The 22,252-nt window shown below is 35.7% G+C and overlaps 2 long non-coding RNA genes across 2 annotated transcripts; one reads left to right on the forward strand and one right to left on the reverse strand.

Moving 5' to 3' along the window:
- Window positions 1–8,393: 8,393 nt before the first annotated feature.
- LOC120269485 lies at window positions 8,394–9,021 on the forward strand. The gene is made up of 3 exons (XR_005539170.1): window positions 8,394–8,446; window positions 8,605–8,757; window positions 8,984–9,021. It is a non-coding gene; the product is annotated as an uncharacterized LOC120269485 (long non-coding RNA).
- A 7,005-nt stretch (window positions 9,022–16,026) lies between these two features.
- LOC120268267 lies at window positions 16,027–16,435 on the reverse strand. The gene is made up of 3 exons (XR_005538893.1): window positions 16,356–16,435; window positions 16,213–16,275; window positions 16,027–16,108 (listed from the first exon to the last, which is right to left on the reverse strand). It is a non-coding gene; the product is annotated as an uncharacterized LOC120268267 (long non-coding RNA).
- Window positions 16,436–22,252: the final 5,817 nt, after the last annotated feature.

A 22,252-nucleotide genomic window follows, 5' to 3' on the forward strand; every position in this document is an offset into this window, starting at 1 on the left:
GTCTTTCATACCGTATGTTGCTAGTTACCTTTGTTCCTCCAAGTACCTGTATTTATTTCACTTTTTATGTTTTCTTGATATATGGGGTTTTTTTTTTTGTTTGGCTAATTATATTTTGTTGTGCATGTAGGTATAGTTTTAATGGCAATGATGATGACCAGGAGTCAAGCAAAGCACTGAGGTATTTGTCTCCAATGAAATGGTGTTCTGCTGTGCTCTTGGGTTATTTCCATGCATTGGCGAGGCAGGTATCTACAGCAAACTGCATTTGAAATCCGTGGCATGTATTGTTGGGTTCGTAATGGGTAGTGAGTACGGCGGGGCAATGGGCCATATAATGTCTTTTGCAGCGTACTTGTTACTTGTTATCGAATCTGCACAACCGGCTAGATGCACTTTTGTGAAAATAAAATTGTATTTTGCAGGTTTTATCGGGTTATCTGTCTTTACCTTTGCTTTTTTGGTTGTAGTTTTCCTTTTTTTTTTTGGTTTTTTTTCATCTTGTGTGCTGGTGGACATAAAATGCCAATGAAGTGCTGCTGGTACATGGGCTTATGTCCCCTGAACCATTTTTTGGAGATGCACATAGCATCAACAGGGAGGCTTTTGCCCAAAAAATACATGAAGACTTGCATGTTAGGAGAATTTGATAATTGCGACTATGAAATCTTCTCAACAAGTTTGATTTGTACCATATGGGGTTCATGAGTCTAGACTTTGTTGACATTTGGACCTTTGTGTTAAGCTCTTCAATAACATCAGTTTCATTTTTGTAGAGATTTTAATATTTGAATGAGTTATGCATTTGAATGGTTGCAATCTATCTTCTTGTGAACTTTTTGATTTTTATTTTGGGAGAATTGGTTATAAACCCCTCAAAAGTTCTATAATTGCATATTTACCCTCTGAAAAAACATAATTGTATATATACCCCTGAAAAATATAGGTAATTACGGATATGCCCTTACTGTTAGATTCTGGTAATCAAACTTGATTAACTATGGTTATAACTTGGATTAAGATATACAAAAGGTCCAAAATAACCCTTGTACAACTTAAAAAAAACTTTTCAAGAGTATATATGCAATGGTATAATGATAATTTTATATATTTGTTGTTTGTTAATAGATGGTTTTTCAACTAATTTGAACCCCAAGGGTATATACACAATTATGTATATTATTCAAGGGTATGTATGCAATTAACTTTTATTTAGGGGCAAATATGCAATTTCAAAAATTTTTAGGGGTACACCTGCAAAAGCCCCTTTTATTTTTATATACGTGGGTTGTGCATTTCGGATGATATAATAGGTTCTTAATTATCCCAATGTTGGAAATACTATTCTGGTGTGTTTAATTTTATCTTTGTAGTATTTTAATGTGAGCTAGAATATATTACAGCAGTATAAGTTATAATAAAGTGAAAATGATGTTGTGGTGTTAAGTGGCTAACAATTTTGTTAACAAATTTACATAAGATGTATAAAAATTTAATTTGGAAAATCACACATATTTGTAATCCAAATTAGATCACCATATCAAATACAATTTAGCATGTTCCATGTCTAATTTATATTTAATTAAAAATTCAATCCAAACTCTGAAGAAGGTTTTCAATAGAAAAATTCGGTTAGTATAAAATTAAGTATCAAAAATAAAATTAAAATAAAATAACAAACTTGTTTTTTAAAAAACATAAATTCAAATAAAACATAGGTGTCACTATTTGAGAGATAATCTGACCTTTACCTGAATTGGTGATTCTAACTTCACTTCTATACCAACCAAACACAAGGAAGTGGTGAAGTCAAATTTTCAGGATTTTCATTTCAACAATGCAAACACATGAAGTGGGTGTTGATGTGACACTTATCTTTCATAACCAAACATACAGAAGTGATAATTAGGGATGCAAGTGGGGTGGGGCGAGGCGGGGTGGAGAATGGGATCTCATCCCCATCCCGGTTTCCCACGGGGCGGGGATTCCCCGCCTCAAAATTCCCCGCGGGGTCGAGGAGTACCTAACCCACCAAATTTTTTCCCTAATTACACATGTAACACATCATATATGAAATTAAAAAGAACAAAATATTCCTCAAAATAAGTATTATTTAATGTATGAGAAAACAACAAACTAACGAAATAATCGATGGTATGACGAACTAAAAAGGGAGAACTGTGAAAGTTGGGATTTCATAAGAAATGTTCTACTTACAAGTTGAGATTTCAATAAAGTTGATAGATCAATCAATTTAATTTTAATTTTAATATAACATATATATCTATAATAGGAAATAAAAAAGCTTTGATTAAAAATTTTAAAATAATTTTTCATATGATTATCTCCAAGTATTACATTGGAGTAACACTAATTTTTATTTTAATCTAAAACATTATTAATAAATACCAAAAATGAAATTTTTAAAACCCAAATATTTGGTCATAAAAATATTGTATCAATATTGAATTTTTTTTAATAAATAAAATTAATCATATGAGTAATTTTTAATATATATATATAATATATTTAATTTAAAAATTGGGGAATCCTTCTCCCCGCGGGGAAAGGGCGGGGAATCCGTCCCTGCCCCGCCCCGCTCTGCGGTCGGGGAAGGGTTTTCCCCCATTCCTTGCCCCGCGGGGGGTTTATTTCGGGGAATCCCCGCCTTGTCGGCCCGGGTCCCCACGGGGAACAGAGATTCTCCGCCCTACTTGCATCCCCAGTGATGATTTTCCCAGAAAATCTCACTTCCACCGAAGTGGGAATTTCAGACTTTCACCACTTGGGTGAATCACTTTTGAATCAAACACCCCCCTAAGATTTTATGACGTTTTTCAATGTATATATATACTCATAAAAGTATGGAATAGGATTTATCATCACTTCTAAACCTAACAATTGGTCTTAAATGAAAACCCAAATAGACAATTATATAAAGCTACTATGATTTCCTCTTCATTTATCATATTCATACCAAGTGTTATACTCAATGCTTTGAAGAGCTATACTCTATTATTAAATTCCATATCTGAACTGTTTGATTTTAATTTGTTGTATGCTTTTTTTGACTGTGCGTCATGCTTGTTGACTAGCTTGATATATATGTACTTAATAATTTATATATAATATATGTAATTAGTAAAATCTGAATAGAATGTAAGAAAATTCCTTTTATTATAAAAAATTGTTTTCGTATTCATATATTATATTATATATTTTATATTGTATTGTGATCAATTGCAAATTAATGATGGAGAATGAAATAGCTCGAAGAATAATAAATTAATAATTTACAACTATATATACGTCGTCCACAGTATATAATTATATACTAAAATTAGATCATGCTAATCCAGATTGTAATAATTATGTTGCTTTTTGAAGAAATATTAAGGTAAATAATCTTGGTCGTTGAAGCAACTTACAGGGTTTATTATAGGGATGTTTACTATGTTGCCTTTTTCTTTTCTTTTTTTTTCTCGTTCTATTATCATCCCACGTTGTGCTAGTCTCCTTTTGGTTATTATATTGCTGAAAAATTCTAAAAAGTAATTCTGCTTAAAATTCAAATTTAGTTGCCTGAGAAATATAAAATAGGATTATACGTAAAGTTGATAGCGCAACCTTTCACTACAAGAAAGTTACAATTTAAAAACAGAATATTAGAAACGGAATTTATTCTGTTTGAACTTGCAACAGATTAGCAACGGAATAACAATCGTTTTAAATATGATTTTAATAACAACGGCTTACAAACGGGCATTTAAAAATATGATTTATTAAAATTTTAAAAAATATCCGTTTCTAATCAGTTTCTAATAGAAAAGGACTAGAAACGGATTTAAAAATTAATATATTATTTAAATAATATTAAATATTAAAAAAATATCTGTTTCTAATCCGTTTCTAATAAAAAGGGACTAGAAACGGATTTAAAAGTTAATATATTATTTAAATATCATTAAATATTAAAAAATATCAGTTTCTAATCCGTTTCTATTAGAAAGGGACTAGAAACGGATTTAAAAGTTAATATATTATTTAAATAATATTAAATATTAAAAAAATATCCGTTTCCAATCCGTTTCTATTAGAAAGGGACTAGAAACGGATTTAAAAATTAATATATTATTTAAATAATATTAAATATTAAAAAAATATCCGTTTCTAATCCGTTTCTAAAATTAATATATTATTTAAATATCATTAAATATTAAAAAATATCCGTTTCTAATCTGTTTCTATTAGAAAGGGACTAGAAACGGATTTAAAAATTAATATATTATTTAAATAATATTAAATATTAAAAAAATATCCGTTTCTAATCCGTTTCTAAAATCAATATATTATTTAAATATTATTAAATATTAAAAAATATCCGTTTCTAATCCGTTTCTATTAGAAACGGATTAGAAACGGATTTAAAAATTAATATATTATTCAAATATCATTAAATATTTAAAAAATATCCGTTTCTAATCCGTTTCTAATAGAAAGGGACTAGAAACGGATTTAAAAATTAATATATTATTGCTTGCTATTAATGTCATGTTACCATCTCAAATAATTAATACTTATTCAATCCAGTTCACATGAGAAATTATTTATATCGAAGTATTGAAATATTTGAAATGATTATAATTAGTTTAGGTTAAAATTTATCATATTTGATAAACTTTAGTTTTTCTTTCATAGAGTCTTATAAAATTATGTGCAAAATTATATATAAATAAATAAATTTAAAAAACTGTTTGATTTGATTAATAAGGTTAAATAAAAATCAATTTTAGTTAATCTTATGTCAAATAAAAATCTCATTAATTAATGAAGAATAATAAGGTTGGAATGAACTCAGGTCATCTCACAATGACTCCTATTGAACGGTCTTGTTTCCTCCGATGAAATCCCAGCAAATCTCGTCCCATTGATTTTTGCCGTGTGGTGGAAAAATACAAGTAAAGCTTGCTTCTCTTCTTCATTTTGCCTCTCTTCAATCGATCCTCGAAGTATCCCCCTGCCGTGCCGCCAGCTCGCAGCATCTCCCTCTCCTTGCTTATCTCCGGCGTGTTCTTCTTTGTCGGTGCCATCGGGATCGTCTTCGCCATTGTCGTGCTCCTTCGGCCCCATGCGGACTGCGGGTGTTTCGGTGTTCGGTGTGGGAGAGGCGAGGACACGCTTAGGAGCTTCCCGGTCGAGATCTAGCGTTGGTGGCGGTCTTTGGGTTGGAGGATCGGCCGAAAGCTGCCGGGCTTCGTCGGGGTGCGAGCGGGGTTTGGATCCGCTAATCGTCGAGTCTGCGCTCGAGCACTTGGTTCCCTTCCGATCCGGAGGCTCTAGCTCGGTACTTATTCTTCTTATTCTTCTTCTTCAATGCTTTGATTTTGATTTTTCGAGTTAGGCTCTAGCTCTAGTGTCTTTGAGGAGTTCGATCATTAAGGGAATTTTAGGGTTCTCATTCCTAGTGCTTGATTTCTCTATTGAAGGCTAATGAGAGGCTAAAGAAAAAAAGAAATCAGGTTTTTTCCCTCTTTCTGGATGCTTTTAAATTGTAACAATTCTCTGTTGAATGTTGTATATCTATTCAGGTCTTTTCTTTGAAGAAATCAAACTATATTTTCATCAATTTGAGTGACATAAAATTTTATAAACCTCATTTCTTCATCCAGAAATTATATGTTCATTTGCTTTGAGTCCTCCAAGCACAAGATGTTAGTTTTAATTAACTTCCTTCTAGAGCAAATTTGTTTTGGATATATTTGTTGGATGCCCTTGTGGCCTTATCAGCCTTGTAAGATATCTATATATTGTCCTGGAGGGTATCAAACTGGCTTGATTATTGTTTCTAGTTTATTATCTCCTTGTTCTTATTTCTTTTATCTTATTTGACCAATGAATGTGAATAAGTTTCTTATGTTAATTGATATATTCATAGGCCTATTTCTTCTCTGTAAGTTCACTTAACCCAAACCATTCCCATATGGATGAAGATAGCATTGATGCAAATGTCCTGTTTTGTGCAACTTTCTTAGATATCATAAAATTGTGTTCTTTTAACTATGCATCTTGACAAAGCTCAAGTGCTGATGCGTTAAGTTGGAAGTTTTACAATATATAATTAAACACTGACAGATAACACCTTCTGTAACAGGATGAATGTGAAATATGAACTCCACATAGGAAAAAGCCTAGGTTTTTAGGGATAGTTTGATAAAGTTCTTCATAGAGGGCTGGCTAAGTAGAACTGATGTTGGTTCTACAAAGAAACAATCAATAAGTGTCATCGGTGGCGATATTATTTTTGGTATTCTTTGTTTTGGAGCTAAGTTAGCACTATCAATTGTGAGGCAAAGGCAGACCCAAGCGATGGGTCGCAATATGCTCTGCCTCCGTCATGTTTATCACAACATAAATTGTGACTAAATTTTTTTCTCCCAGCCCACTCTCACCATCAAGCAATCCCAACCGTTCTTCTCCCGACCAATCAATTGTGCACCTTTAGATGGGCCGAGGGCTTCATCCCAACCCAAAACCAAATGTTCTCAGAGAAAAAGTGTAGTGGTTCGGGTCCCGACCCGTTAAGGGCTCAAATCCGAATCCGCAAAGTTCCTAAAAAGAAGGCGGGTTTTTGGACCTTTCTGAATATGCGAAGAATATTCCGTTGAGAATGAATCCCCGGAGTATATATTATATATAAAGAGTGGAAGACGAGGGAGAGCAAATGAGAGCAAAGTCCATGCAATGCTCCTTCTTCTCCTTCCCCACCTCCCACTGTAAATCCATGGCCGGCGTGTGATTCGGTTCCCGTTGCTTTTGTTGATGGTCATCTAAGCGGAGGAGTGAGGAGCTCTACTGGTAATGCCTTTGATTTGTGTATATCTCCTTGCATGCTTGTGTGATGAAATACAAAACCTTGTCTTGTTCTGCTACTTAGATTGATGGAAATCTGGTTATTGATTAGATTTAATTGCTGTTTTTCTTATGAAAGTTGGTTCCTTTTTGCTTCTATGTGTGTGGTTTGGTGTGAAATGTTCAAAATGCTGGTAAGTGTTTTGGAATCGAACACTTTGTTGTTTTAGTTATGGAGAGGTAATTTAGGGCCACTTATCAACAATGCTTTTTGAATGTGTAGTTACGGTTACGAAAGTGATACTGTAGATTCATCAACAGGAAACTTCAATCATTTTGTTTTACTTTTATTTGGTAATTTTGCTCATATGGTATCTTTTGGCACTAAATGGTTCCTTGTTAAGATAAGATGGCATTAATTCATTTCTTTTGTGAACTTTTGGTTGATGTGGCATTTTTCTTTTTCATTATCGAGGTTTGTTGATTTAAGTAACCTCAAGATGGTTAATTTTTGGGAAAAAGGTTGATGCAAGATCAAGTCCAAGAATGGAAAGAGTATTTTATAATCATTTTGCATCATCATCATCATCATCATCATGTTTGGAATTAAATTTTATTTATCAACTTTCATTTGTTCTTGCATGGGTATTGCATTATTTGTAGTATCCGATTTTTATGTGGATTTTTTTATGGTGCACGATATTGTTTTTCAGATACTATATTAATTATAAGCTAATGAAGAAGAGAGTAAAAGTCGTATGTTCAACAGACTCGGTGGATGGAAAAAGATCATCAGCAAGTGCTCAAAGAATTTTTCCGAGATTCTCGATGAGCAGTGCAGGGGATTCTCTTGCCTACACTATTTACTCCTAGGCTCAAAGAACTATCATTTTTAATTTCCCATATGCTTCAAACAGTCCTTTAATAGTTGGAAAGGTCTTTCTCTTATGGTTTGCCGTTTCATTGCTTCATTGTTTGAGATTTTTCTAATCTAAGTAGAGTAAATAAATTTATTAATGTTTGATTAACAATTGATTAATTTTTGAGTATCACCCGCATAAACATGAGCATATGACATAGATCAAGGTTAGTGCAAAATCTTCCATTAATATCACACGCGATGTTATGAAAATTTTTCACTTTTGACTTTGAAACAGCAATGGTTTCTCCTGCTTTAAGCACTTAATATGCTGTCTTTTGATAGCAATGTTACTCTTATATCATATTTAATCATTTTTGATTTATAGTCATGCTTATTCATGTTTGGCCTTGTTTTCATTTATTGATTGATTTGATTGGATTTGATTGAGAGATGAGAGATGATTCCCATAATTCAGATCTATAGTATGATTAACATGTTTAGACAATAATTCATACCAGCTGGATTTACTGTTATTGATAAGTTCGATTTGTTTTCTGTAAGTAACTTTTACATTTGTAAAAATATTTTGCAAAAAATTTTGCACTTATCAAAGTCTATCTCAATGCCCTTTGCAAAAAATTTTGGAGCCTTACGCATGAAAGCTTATCTTCGAATTCTTATCAATAGGTGGATCGCTCTCAATGGGATGAGCTGTTAGCGTATAATGGAAAAGCTGTAAGTAGTAGTCTTTAAAAGCCAAGATATGTAAACATCGTTCTATTTCATTATTTGGTTTCACATCCAAGTTGCCACATGCTTTGGTGAACAATAACTCCTTTATTCAATAACTGGTATATAGTATTTTATATTATAATGTTTCTTTTAATTCATAGGTACAATAGGTTTGTAGGGATCAACAAGGCTTGCATTTTGCATTGGCGGTCCATATGGTCATGGTCCTCGAGTTCGTGAGCGTGCCGACGTAACTATTAGATTAGATGGGGCGAAAGTAGTTGAGTTCTCAATTGTTTGTTGGTAAAGAGAAGGTATCACCTTTTTCTTGTGAAAATCATATTTGTTTTTTGCATGATGTATTTCTTAAAAGGATTTTGTTAACAAACTATTGCACAAGTGAGCTATATAAATCGACCAATTATTGATGTTTGAAATAGTTATCATAATGGGTCAATTGTACATTTTTAGTTGATATTAGCTAACAACTTAGCTTTTATATGACCATTTTTATTCTCATTTTTTTGTTTGTTTTTTTAGTTAATGAATTTAACTAAATGAAGGACATGATGATGAGTTTTTGAGAGGATGATTCTTGACGATCATGATTTACCACACAGGACTTACAACCAGTTACTGACGATCATGATGTTGGCTTATAGTTGTATTTGTCGTATATTTATTATTTTGTGTTGAACATGTATACTTAAATATTTCTTTTTGTATGAATTGATGAGTTTATCTTATTTGTTGGTGTTATAGGTTAAAATTTTATGTAGCAGGTTTTTTTTTTAAAAAATAGGGATATAATTTTTATTTTATTTTATTGACTTAAATGTTAGAAACGGATTAGAAACGGATTTATTTGTTTGAATATTGTTTTTTAATTTTAAAAAATTTTTAGGAACTGATTAGGAACAAAAAAACTATTGTTTCTAATAGGGGAACAAAAATAAAACAGAAAATATTCCGTTTCGAATCTGTTTCTATTTTTATAACTCAGAACGGATTAGTAACACATCTTATTCAGTTTTAATTTTTCAAAAATTAGAAATATAATGCTTTCCGTTTCTAATCCGTTTCTAAATTTAGAAACGGAATATTTTCCCGTTTCTATTCAAATTAGAAACAAGGGTATTCAAAACAGAAAAATTCCGTTTCTAATCCGTTTCTAATTCACTTTAGGAACGGATTAGAAACGGAAAATGTTGTTTCTAAACAATAATTTTCTTGTAGTGTTTGACTTCAACTGCAACACCGTAGTCATCGGACTTTTATCGATATAGCTTAATATAAAACACCGCTCAATTTTGTTAGTTTTTTTTCTATCAACTTTGTTAATTAGAAAAATAGAGAATTCTTGAAAAAAATCAAGAGAGCAAAAAGGCAATGTAAATAAATAAGATTTATGAGATTTAATAATGTACCTATGTCCTCGAGAGTGGAGTGGTTGTATTTTTTTTATTCACTCGTCTCACAGAAAAAAAACCAGGATTATCTGAATTTATAGGTAAAAACCTAATTAGTTTATCCAGATACAAATTAACCTTGATCCTAAACTTATCCAGATAAAAATCATATCAAGATACAATTAATAAGATTATCAAATTATAATCTTAACCATATACAAATTACTCTTGTATTGTATTGCAGGGCGTTAACCCAAACTCCAATCTATCAAATCGATGTTCTCCCAATAGAACGGATACTTTCACTCCACTCCACACCGTTTCCGCATCTGCTTATTTACGACTCTTGTATATGAGCCATACACAACAATATTCTTTCTAGCATTTCACTAAATTTTTCCCAAAAGATAAATTGTTGTGTTTTGCAAGGTATCTAAGCCCTTCAAAGGCTTCTGTGCACCCAAAACCCCATCATGACATCAATTTGTGTCACATTTCACAGCCAGAACCCATACCAATAGGCCTGACTTGTGATAGACCACGTACTGCATGTTCACAAAGTAAGCCCACATGCAAGGCCTTAGACCTTCCTAAAATAAGTGTATAAAAAAAATAATAACAATACCAAATAACATAATATATAATTAGATATGAGATTCATTCCCTAAAAATTAGCTAATTTACAAAACTCTAAAATATTAATAATGAAACTCCTAGACATCAAAGCCAATGGACTTTTTGGATAGGGCGCACGTAGGAGCCAATCCAAACATGCCAATTAACAAATATAATTTTTCTAAGATCTACATTACAAATTACCATTTTTATTATAGAAGTTTTCCTTTTTCCGTTGAATAATAGAAAATACAATCACTAATATGTATAATAACTGAGGCTATTAATTAAATTAGATAGTTATAAAAATAATACTCCAATAAATAATGAAATTGATATTTATATTGATGTAAACAATATCTTAATCATCGGCCATTATTGAAACTAAAGTATAAAAAACATAGGAGGAGAAGAGAAAATATAACATATTCAAATGATCAAACTATATTACTATGGATCCTCCACTAATAAAATAATGTATTGTGCTTATATAAATTTAACTACTAAGCATAAAATCTTTACTAATGTAGTAATTCACAAACCAATGACTTATATCAAAATATGAAACATACTTTCAGACCTAATTCTTGGGAGGTTTTCTTGGCAATGAAACAGAGTAAAAACCTACGAGGCTATAGCAATACTACTATTTATGACCATATAGCGATTTTACTATTCATGTGCGGTCCATCTGCGAGCGCACACTTACCCGTACACCCTTCTGTCTACCCTTTGTTGGCTCTCTGTAGCCCGCACAACCTTCTTTCCGACAAGGGATTACTATAGCAGAGTTATTGTTCATCATGCTATAGCAAAATTAATATTCATGTGCGCCTTTGTGTGGCCTTGAATTGCCTGCACACCTCTCTGTCGAGTCTGTGCGGCCCGCACACCCTTCAACCATGCTTGTAGAGATTCCTAGAGACTTCTATTGCCTTCCCAAGTCTTCAACAATTCTTCAAAAGATTCAAAACAGCCTTAAAACACTATCAAACCTCTCAATATATGTTAGAATGAGATGAACAACAATAACACAATCAAACACCAAGGTATTTTGTGTGGAAACCCCACAGATCATGGGAAAACCATGGGAATCCTTAGAGCCTCTTAAATGTGTTTCCACTATGTCAACTTATGGGATAACACCAAGTTCTCTCAGCTCACTACAGGAATACATGCAAAGAACATGGTTGTCACAAGAGAAAGACTCTACAACTCATACATCATCTTTACACTAGGATGGTTCACAAAGTCCCTCAAGGAATGAGAGTTAAAGGATCAAACCGTAGGATTGGGAGAAATCTAGTGACAGAATTGACCAATCTTTTGTTTTCTCCAAAAACCCTAGCTCCCCTTTCTCATCCTTGGATGCTCACTCTCTTTTCTCTTTTCTCAATTTATTAATCTATCTTTCCTCTCATCCTTATCAAAGATGAGAATTTTGCCCTCTTGTGAAATTCCCTTCATGCTCTCCTTAAGTTTAACATAGCTTTTTCTTCTTCTTTTATTTCAACCATGGGCTTGGAGCCCATTTATTCACCCTAACCCACCAAATGGGTTGAACTCAACAATTTTTCTCCTTAGCAAAATTTGGGGGGTTCTACCAACCTTGCTCTTTCCCGACATGCTTCAAGCTTCTCCTTGGATAATGCTAACTTCTTCATCCATAAAGACTCTTTGCAAGCCTCGGTAGTTGTAATGTATTCGGCTGCTATATATGGTGGATAATGCAACACACTTCTATAGCTTTTGACAACCAAGAAACAACTCTTCCTACAAAAATCATCATGAACCCTGAAACTAATTTTCTAGAGTCCACATCGCCTGCCATGTCCGAATCTGTATACCCATCCAACATGGGTTCACATCTACCAAAACATAAACATACTCGAGAAGTACCTCTAAGATACCTCAGTATCTACTTCACTGCAACCTAGTGTTCTTTTCCAGGATTTGAGAGAAATCTGCTCACAACTCCAACAACATGAGCGATATCCGGCTTTGAACACACCATGGCATACATCAAACTGCGAAACTACGGATGCATGTGGAACTTGGCTCAACTCCTCCTTCTTTTTGTGACTCAAGGGACATTGACTTGAGCTAAGTTTGAAATGACTTGTGAGTGGAGAACAAACAACTTTGTAATTTTTCATGTTGAACCTCTCAAGAACCTTCTCAATAGTAGCTTTCTTTAGATAACCACAACTTCCATTCGTCTTGTCATAGGATATTTTCATACCAAGTATTTATTTTTCTGTGCCTAAGTCCTTCATAGCAAAAGGACTTGCTTAACAGTCTCTTCAGGTCTTCAATTTTGCTTGCATCATGGTCAACAATTAGTATGTCATCAACATAGAGCAGGAGAATAATGAAATCATCATTTGAGTGCTTCTTCACAAACACACAATGATCAACAGATGTTCTAGTGTACCCTTGAGCCATCATAAAGGATTTAAACTTCTTGTACTATTGTCTTGGCTCTTGTTTGAGTCCATATAGACTATTTCTCAATCTGCACACTAGATTCTTTTTGCATTTGACTTTGAACCCTTCTAGTTGCTACATATATATTTCCTCCTTTAAGTCACCATGAAGGAATGCATTTTTCACATCAAGTTGTTCTACCTCCAGCTTTAGGCTAGCAGCTAAATTAAGCACAACTCTGATGGATGACATCTTCACTAATGGAGAAAATATTTCTTCAATGTCAACACCTTTCTTCCGACTAAACCCCTTCACATCCAACCTTGCCTTGTACTTTGGTTATGAGATATTATTTTCAGTCTTCAACTTGTACACCCACTTATTCTTGAGTGTTTTCTTGGCCTTAGGCAGCTTCACCAAGTCATAGGTGTGGTTCTCACACAAGGATTTAATCTCTGCTTGCATAGCTTCAAACCACTCCTGCTTTTTCTCATGTTGCATGGCTTCATCATATGTTTCTGGCTCTCCTCCATCACTAAGCATAACATATTCATTTGTACTGTATCTACTAGAGGGATGACGGTCTCTAGTAGATCTTCTAACTTGGGTCTCAACTGGTGGTACTGGTGATGATTGTTCTGCTTCTTCAATTGGTTTTGCAACATTAGTTGGAAGAACTTCAACATTGCCTATATCATCATCATCTTCTTGGGTGGGACCCCCTTTGAGCTGAACTCTATACAGGAGGAGAAACTAGATCAACACTAATCGGAATCTCAACCGAGGAACTAAAGGCCTCTCCCTGCTCATTATTGTCAGTCATCTGGTCTTCCAAAAACACAACATCCTTGCTCTTGACAACCTTCTTATTAACTAAATCCTACAATTTGTAATGAAATTCTTCATGACCATAACCCAAGAAAATGCACTGCTTCACTTCATCATCAAGCTTGGACCTTTTATCTTTAGGAATGTGAACAAATACCTTGCAACCAAATACTCTTAAATGAGTATAGGAAATCTTTTTCCCAGTCCACACTCTATTTGGCACCTGTTCGGCACACACCATCTAGAGCTACTACTGGAGAAAGGTTTATCATGTTCACCACAATTCTCATATCTTCCCCTTAAAAGAACTTAGGAAGATTTGCATGAGAGAGCATGCATTTGATCCTCTCTTCAATTGTTCTATTCATTCTCTCAGAGGTACCATTAAGCTGAGGTGTCTTGGCTAGAGTCTTCCCAAGCCTGATTCCATGAAGTCTGCAATACTCCTCAAATGACCCTCTGAACTCACCACCATTATCTGATCTTATTGCCTTCAATTATTTTCCTGTCTTCCTTTTCAACCTTGACATGGAGATCTTGAATACAACAAGTACTTAATCTTTGGTCTTCAAAACAGTTGCCTAGACCTTCCTTCAATGATCATCAATGAAGGTCACAAAATAATGTCCACCCGCAAGTGTTTTATTTTACATAGAATAGACATCAATATGAATCAAATCAAGAATATTTGATTTTCTAGTAGGGGATGAGAATGAAATGCTACTCTATGTGTTTTTCTCACTAAGCAATCAACACATGTTTTGAGAGACGCACCTTCAAGTTCGGTAGAAGATTTTTCTTGGAGAAAAGTTTGTAGACCTTTCTCACTAACATTCCCAAGTGTGTATCTTAGCTTGCATAACATAGAGTGCGTTCATTTTTCTTCCTCTAGCAACCACTAGGGAACATTTGGTGAGCTTACACTTGCTTTTACCAAACCAACTAGCAAACCCTACATCATCAAGCTTGCCTGCAGATATTAAATTTAGGCATATGTGTGGAATATGCCTAACCTCCTTGAGAACTAGATTGAGCCCCTGACTGGTCTCCAAGCAAATGTCTCCAATACCCACTATCTTTGATGCATCACTATTTCCCATCTTTACTACTCCAAAGTCATCACTGGAGTATATAATAAAGAGGTCACTGTGAGGAGTAACATAAAATGCTTTATGCAGTATATTACAATGATTTACAATGCTTTATCACTGGCATAAAATTACTACTAAAAAATGCAATATATTACAATGCTTTACAATGCTTAACATAAAATGAGGCTCCAAAGTCAAATATCACTGGCATTACAATGCTTTATGCAATATATTACCAGTCGATCAACCTTTAAAATTTCTAAATCTAATCATTTCAGAATATTAAGGCTACATAATTACTACTAAAAAATTTTGCAGCTTTTTTGTTCGGTCAATAAGCTGCTATACATATAAGCCTTGTAGGTCAAACTAAAATTATGTCAATTATTTCTAATGAAAAGACTATTATTTGGAGTTCATGAAGATATAAAGCAACCAATAAGTGAAAATAAGTTATGGATGAGACTCTAGTGTGAAATATACAACACAATGCAGTATGGGCAACTCAAACTTAATGCAATTACATACATCATTCTAAGAGTTCTAGGTATCGCTTTCAGTGCTTGCAGATAGTTTCTAGGGCAATTCTTCACACATTAAAGCTGTATAACAAAAAAAAAACATTATCAAGTAAAGAGGATGGATAGTCAAGCAAGTAATGAACAAATGTATATCAAAACACACTTTACCATGATGTGCGTGCATGCGTGCGTGTGTGTGTGTGTGTGTGAGAGAGAGAGAGAGGGCTTACAACAGCTCTCTCAGCAACAAGATGTGAGGAAACTGCCTCTGGGCTATATCAATATCACCATTTTCCTTGTAGGATTTATGAGCATCCCTTACAAAAGCACATTGTTTGATCTAAACAGTTAAAATAATAGGAGAACAACTATTAAGAAGAAGTACCCAGTGACAATAGTCTAAGAGCCATAACTAGAACCAAGCTCAAAGCATATCAATAGTTTAAGGATATCTCCTTCTCTTGGATTAAGAATCAAATCCACAGCATGCTTGCACTCCCCTTTCAGCAATGTTGCTCCAATCATGTGAGTAGGCACTGAAACCACTTCCATAACGCTGATTGCATTTGCAATATATATATATATATATATAATAATAACAATAAAATAAAAAGAAATAAAAAAGAGGGGTTACTTTAAGACATCACATCAATGTACAAAATATGCAAAACCTTTTGTAAAAATTGGTTTTATCCCCAACCTGTAAACCATAATAGTTGATAAACCCATTCCTGCTCAAACCATCAGCTGCAGCTTTCACAATATCCTGAGATTCTACCACAACACCTCTAGTAAAATATGAGTGGATATGATCTGTGTGTTAGAACCAAGAAAAGGAATATGTGAATATTGATATAACATATGTGTACAAGATTTACCTCAAGGTAATTGTGAACCGGTTTCCTATGAGCTGGCCAAGAACAAGGCCTTCTTTAACATAGCTAAGAAATGATCAGTGTGTTAAATAAATAAATAAATAAATATGTCATCTAACCAGAGATATAAATTTTTTTTATCTTACCAAAAGTCTCCAACTTTGATGCCAATCAATCTGCTGTTTAAAGCAGCCAACCTTTTTGCATGTTGTTTGAATATAGTTACTTGAAAGCAAAGGTATAAGTTTTTAAGAAAAATGAACCATCACTGTGATCATATAGACAATGCTCAAGTTTCCAATCACCTTAATTGGTACTCCTCATCATAAAAATGTAAAATGGGAAACATAAATTTCTAAACCTGGCAGGTTAACATCCACATGGTGTGCATCTATAAACATATCTAAGTTTCCCTTAATTTTATTCTACTTTCGTATTGGGAAATAATGATGTCATGTAAGAGGACTGGAATCACTTTCTTACTAACAAGATACAAGTTTAATGTGCTCATGTTTGCACCAAATAAAAGAATAGTGATGAGTAATAAACCCAACATATTACAATCGATTCCTTTAATGCTATTAAGAAAAGAAATGTTGAAATGATGCCACAGTCGCACAATTTACAGTGATTAGAAATCAATTATAAAAACCTGTGGTAAAAAATTATAGCACTAGTGCTTGTTAGAACCTAGTCCAAAATTGCAACCAAATTAAATGAAAATGAAAGATAGAAACTTACTTGTCTACGTCGGACAATAGTTCAAGATACTTAGGGTTCTATGTAACATCAAAGTCATGAATTATCCCTTGACAAGAAAATGGATAAATAGCAGAACATATTCAGCTGATAAAATTTGAAAAGAAATAGAAAATCACAAATTGAAAACCATTATATATGTGTGTGTATATATACACATACACATATGTACCCTTGTTTAAAGCAGAGACAAGCATCTTGAAAAAAACTATATCCCCAAAGAAAACGGATAAGATTTACGCACAAGGTTCATAATTTCTGGACCAAAAAGCTCAGAATGTACATTATTAGCTCATATAAATATAAGTTTTGCAGATATATTGGTTAGAAGCATTTGCTTAACTAATTAACTAATGATGTTATCCCATCATTTTATATTCTATTGGTACTGAACCATCACAGTGATTGCAGCATGGTGTGGCACGACCATCAGTTCATCGTGGAGGAATGAAGGGCCTCTACACTCGAACATGGTTGCAGGATGATCGTGAGATTCACAGCATGTGTTTAAGGATGGAGCGTTGCACTGAAGTTCAAGAGAAGCAAAGATTCATGAATATGGTTTTTAATTGGTTAACATATAATATAGTATCTTAGTCAAGGTTATAACCCAATCAGAAGGGGTTTAATGAATTAGCGTTAACCAATGGGGGGATTAGGAGTGTGTTACCTTTATTTGAGCTTTTTGACTATATAATGGGAGTAGTAGACTGTTTTTGATTGGCTGGCAACTAGAAGAGAAACTAGTCATTATCTCTTGTTTTTTTCTTTAACTAACCTCTTCTCTTCTTCTCTGTTTTTATTATCTTCTTCTCTAGCATCCGGAGCCCACTGGAGGTGCAAATCTCAACAATCTGGTATCAAAGCTAGGTGGTCATGGCGAGTGATAGTCCAGTGAGTCTCACGCAGCATTGTGTGCCCATCTTCAAAGGTGAAGAGTATGGGAGATGGAGCTTGAGAATGAAGACTGTATTCTGGTCTCAAGAGCTCTGGGAGTTGGTGGAGAAGGGGATACATGAAGTAGAAGACGAGATGAAGGCCAGAGAAAGCAAGAAAAGAGACGCTAAAGCAATGTGTCTCATCTAACAAGCGGTGGATGGTTTGATCCTTGACCAGATTGCCGAGGTTGAGACTACCACGAAGCATGGGAGATCAACAAGAAGGTGTACTAGGGGTCAGCTAAGATGGTCACAGTGAGAAAACAAGCTCTCAAGCAGAGTTTTGAAACTCTACAAATGGAGGACGGGGAGAGTATTCAGAGCTACTGTGCCAGGGTTGTAACTATAGTAAATCAGGTGAAAGGGCTTGGAGAGAAGCTCCGTGAGGCTGAGGTAGTAGCAAAAGTACTGCGAAGCTTATCCCCAAAGTTTGACTATGTAGCTGCAGCAATGGAGGAGTCTAGAGATTTGTCTAAGCTAACATTAGATGAGCTCACCGGGTCTCTACAAGCCCATGAGATCAGGGTAAATCGGTCTGTAGGGAAGGCAAGAGAGAAGGCACTAATTGTGAAAGCTGAGAGCTCGGGGTCTCAGACTAAGGAGAAGGGAAACTCTACACCCCCTACTGGTTGGAGTCCAACAAGAGATCGAGGAAGGGGTAGAGGGAGATGGTCTAGAGGTCAGGGGAGTAACTCCAAGGCCAATGTTCAATGTTTTTACTGTAAGAAAAACGGACATGTAAAGGCCAAGTGTCGAGAGAGAGGCAAGTCCATAGAGAAGGGAGAATCGTTTCTGGTAGAGGAACAGGAAGTCATGAATGTACTCAAGGCCAGCATTAATGATGTCCCAACCTCGAACTCAGTTTTGCTAGTGGATTTAGGGTGCTCGAATCACATGACAGGCCAGAGGAGCATGTTTACTAGCATAGATGAGTCTCAAAAGATCACTGTTCACCTTGGGGATGATAAAGAGATGGAAGTACTCGAAGTAGGCATGGTTGCAGTTGACATGAAGAACGGAGAAGCCAAGTAGCTTCAGGGAGTCCAATTAGTCTCAAGGTTGGCTCATAATTTGCTCGGCGTGGGGCAACTTCTTAATAAAGGGTACTCAGTCTTGTTCTGTGAGAACAAGTGCATCATCAAGGATGACCTTACAGGAGAATTAGTAATTGTTGTTCCAAAGATGAGTAACAACATGTTTCCAGTTGATCTCTCAAGGATCGAGAGGTTGAACCTAGCTGTGAACAAGGACACATTGTCTGAATTATGGCATAAAGAGATTTGGACACATGAACTATAGAAGTCTAGAGAAGCTTGCACGAGAGAAGGGGGTCCATGGATTGCCAAAGTTGCACTTGGTGTCTCAGTGTGAAGAGTGCACGTCACGTAAGCATGCAAAGGGTTCATTCCCAATAACAACAAGAACAAGAAGAAGCTCAAGCTACTTGCAACTGGTGTAAATGGATGTTTGTGGACCAATGAGCACACCTTCACTGGGAGGTAATAACTATTTCTCTTCTTCTTGTTGATGATTTCAGCAGGAAGTGTTGGATCTATTTCCTAAAAAGCAAGGGGGAGGTTTTCAATTGCTTTAAAAAATTTCACTCAATGGTGGAGAGGGAGACACGAAGGAAGCTAAAGGCATTAAGAAGTGACCATGGAGGAGAATTCACGTCACAAGACTTCAAGGAGTACTGTGAGAAGCTTGGGATTAGGAGGGAATTTTTGGAAAAAGCTTGGGATTAGGAGGGAGTACTACGAGGAGCTTGGGATTAGGAGGGAGTTCACGTCACAGCAGAACGGGGTAGTGGAATGCAAAAACAGAACCATTGTTGAAATAGTTTGATGTTTGCTCAAGGATGGGGGTTTGCTAACTGAATTCTAGGTAAAAACTGACTGCAACCTCGGTGTATCTGATCAATAGGTCTCCCACTGATGCATTGGAGGGCAAAACACCATACGAGATGTGGCATGGAGTGAAGCCTGATGTGAGTCATCTCAGGGTGTTCGGTAGTGTTACATTTGCTTTGATTCCCTCACAGAAGCTCAGTAAGTTGGATGATAAGTCCCTGAAATGTATACTAGTGGGGTATTGTTCTGGTTCAAAGGCCTACAAGCTGTTTAATCTAGTAACCTCCAAGGTGTTTGAAAGCAGGGATGTAATATTTCACGAGAATTCAAGATGGAAATGGGAAGCAAGTGATGGTGGTCCATTGGTTCTAGTGGATGATCAGAATGAAAATGAATGCACAGACAGGAACAATGTCAGTGATGAGGAAATAAGCAGGAGTGGAGATTCTTCAAGCACCAGTGATGATGCTAGTGACTCAAACTCATCAGAAGAGTCCAGTGACGAGTCACCACCGAGAATGACAAGGTCTCTAATCGAGGTATATAATTCTTGTACTTATGCTCTTCATGTTGGTGATCCACAGGTGTACCGGGATGCTATGATATATAGGGAATGGCAGGAGGCCATGGACATTGAGATGGCAGCAATTTGAAGTAATAACACCTAAGAATTGACAAAGCTACTCGTCTGCGAAGAAGGCCGTGGGTCTCAAGTGGGTGTATAAAACCAAGTTTGGAGCAGATGGCAAAGGTTCAAAAGCACAAGGAAAAGATAGTAGCAAAGGGATATGTTCAGCAGTATGGGTTGGACTATGAAGAGGTTTTTCTCCTGTGGCCTGGGTTGAAATGGTGAGGCTTATATTGGCAATTGCTGCTCAAGCTAGTCACTCGGCATATCATTTTGATGTTCGCTCTGCATTCCTCAATGGTGAAATCTCTGAGGAGGTATATATAGATCAACCTGAAGGATATGAGATCAGTGGGAAGGAGCATATGGTGTATCAACTGAAGAAAGCTCTTTATGGGCTTAAACAAGCACCGAGACTTGGTATGAGAAGATTGATGCTCACTTCAGGCGGCATGGTTATAAAAGGAATGAGACCGAGCACACCTTATACAGAAAGGAAGATGGCAAAGGGAACTATATTTTCATCAGTTTATATGTACATGACATGGTGTATACCAGTAGATCTCAAGCCTTAATTGAGCAATTCAAGAAGGAGATGCTAAGTACATTTGATATATCAGACTTAGGAGAGATTAAATTCTTTCTTGGATTGGAGATTTATCAATCTAGTTAAGGGATCTTCATCTCACAAAGGAGATATATGGAGGATCTTTTAATTGAGATGAATATGAAGTAGTGCAAGCATGCTGAGACTCCAATGGGAGTCAATGAGAAACTATCAATTAAGGGCTATGAAGAATTGGTAGACATTACAATGTACAGAAGGCTTATTAGTAAGCTTTTGTATATTGTGCATACAAGGCCCAACATCTGTTATGCAATCAATTTTCTTTTGAGGTTCATAAGCAAACCAGGCACTGAACATCTGAATGCAGTCAAGAGAGTTGTGAAGTATTTAACTAGGACTACTACATATAGGCTATTCTACTCTAAAAATGAAAGTGGTGGTCACTTAGAAGGATTCACAAACAGTGACTGGGGTGGCTCTTTGAGAGACAGGAAGAGCACTTTAGGGAAGATATGCAAGATAAACACTTGCTCAGTAAGTTGGTCAGTTATAACTTCTCCTCCAAGTACATCAACTAGACCGACACCAATCGGTCGACTGCCTCCAGGTGTCACCCTTGAGCTTGTAGGGGCTAAGCGCCATTGTTGACTTCTATAATTAATTCTTATTAGTGGACGGACGAGACAGAGATCGGGTCAAACAAGTTGATGGTCTCCTGAATCTGGACTCGCAACCCTCCGATGTATCACGCCACCAACTGGTCTGTTGACTCTTGAATCTCATTCCCAGCCAGCACCTGATAGAACTATGTTGTATACTCTTCCACAGAGCATTTGCCTTGGCGAAGATTGTGCAAACGGATGAAAATCAAACACTGGTAGTTGTGGGGCAAGAAATTTGAGCGCATGTGCTTCTTCATCTTCTCCCAAGTATTGATCTTGCCCTTTTCCCAACCTGCTACGGTTGAGCTTCAATTGTTGCCACCATGCGGTTTCGCGCCCATACAGCTACGTCTCCACTAGCGCCATTCTTCTATCATTTGGGACCCCTTTGAACTCCAAAAACCTCCTCGACAGTAGTCAGCCAGTCAAGGAACTCCTCTGCTTGTAGTCCACCATGGAATTCTAGAATATCGACTTGTATACTAGATTCCCAATGCCTATCTTCCTCACGGTGGTGTCGAGTGTCATCCCACGATCTTGCCCTTCTTGTCATCTTGCTAAGGCAATGTTAGCAAAGTAGCCATTGTCTTACTCGATGGTGCCTTCGCTACCACTTTCGGAGACACGCCCTTGATTGA

Source organism: Dioscorea cayenensis, chromosome 9, assembly GCF_009730915.1.
Source record: "Dioscorea cayenensis subsp. rotundata cultivar TDr96_F1 chromosome 9, TDr96_F1_v2_PseudoChromosome.rev07_lg8_w22 25.fasta, whole genome shotgun sequence".
Lineage (NCBI taxonomy): Eukaryota > Viridiplantae > Streptophyta > Magnoliopsida > Dioscoreales > Dioscoreaceae > Dioscorea > Dioscorea cayenensis.